Below are 1359 nucleotides of genomic sequence, written 5' to 3' on the forward strand. Positions count from 1 at the left end.
CACACACACACACACACACACACACACACACACACACACACACACAAATTCAGGTGAGAAGGGGAATAATTGAGAAGATAAATTACAGAGGAGACAGGATCACACCTGAAGGGGTTGGTGCCACCTCATCCTCTGAGCCTGCAACAAAGGAGAGAGGAGTCAGAGATGATGAAGTGATTTGAGGTGTGGAGAGATGGCTTCAATCTTTTTTAATTGAATTTTGGGACAAAGTTCTTTGCTGTCAAATCACTCAACTTTGCTCAGCCGTAGATTTTTCTCACCCGTCAAGCGAGGGGATTGGAGATCAGCTCTGAAGCCTTCTTCCATTTCCCTAAATCCCATGATCCTTTAGGCTAGGTTAAACATCAAAGGGCTCACGCTACTTACTAGTAGGTAGCTGTCAAGATTTCGGATATATGTGCACACGGGTGCACAGAGCAATAATAGTAATAATGCTTTTAGCGTTTCAGAACCCTTTACATAATTATTTCATTTGTCCCTCGCAACATCCCTGTGAGGTCGGTAATAATGCCCTACAACTATTATCTTGTTTTTGCACCCAACGACCCTGGCAGGGGGTGGAGGAGGGGTGCTATTATGATCTCCATTTTACAGAAGGAAACTGAGGCTGAGAGAGGTTAAGTGATCTGTCCAACCAGTCTGAGGTCATATTTGAACTCAGGTCTTGCCAACTCCAGGACCAGTGCTCTATTAACGTTGAGGCAGTGCGGTCCAGTGGAAAGGACACTACTTCTGAAGTCAGAGGACTTGAGTTCAAATTCTAGTTGGTGTCCTTGTGCAAATCACTTAACTTTCCCGGACCTTAGTTTCCTCAATTGTAAAATTGTTGTTCCAGAGGGCCTCTGAGGTTCTTTCCAGCTCTGGATCCTATTATGACCATTTTACAGATGAGGAAACTGAGATCCGGGAAAAGTAAGCGATTAGTTCAAGATCACACAGCTAGGAAGAGCTGGAGGTGGAATTTGAATGCGGAGGCTCCTCACTCCAGGTTCAACGCTTTTCCCACTGCGCCACGCAACCTCTAATGTCCACTCCTACAAGGTCATAAACACAGGTGGGCTCTCCGCACGGCCCCGCTGCTGTCCCTCACTGTAGTGCACACAGGAACAAACACAAACTAAAGTGTACACAAAAAAGAAAAAAATCTCAAGTCCCTGTTTGGGCGGGGACTGAGTGGAGCGGGGCGGGCCAGGGCGTCGGCTTCGCTCCCGAGCGGTCACTCTTCCCCATGAGAGGCGAGCCACCGCGCGGAGCTGACCGGACGCACACACCATGGCCGCAGCCTGGGCTCTCCAGGAACCCCGAGAGCGTGTCGGGGGCCGCGCTGGCTGAGCAGGG

This window comes from Vombatus ursinus, unplaced genomic scaffold (genome assembly GCF_900497805.2).
Source record: "Vombatus ursinus unplaced genomic scaffold, bare-nosed wombat genome assembly UNPS02013708.1, whole genome shotgun sequence".
Classification (NCBI taxonomy): Eukaryota; Metazoa; Chordata; class Mammalia; order Diprotodontia; family Vombatidae; genus Vombatus; species Vombatus ursinus.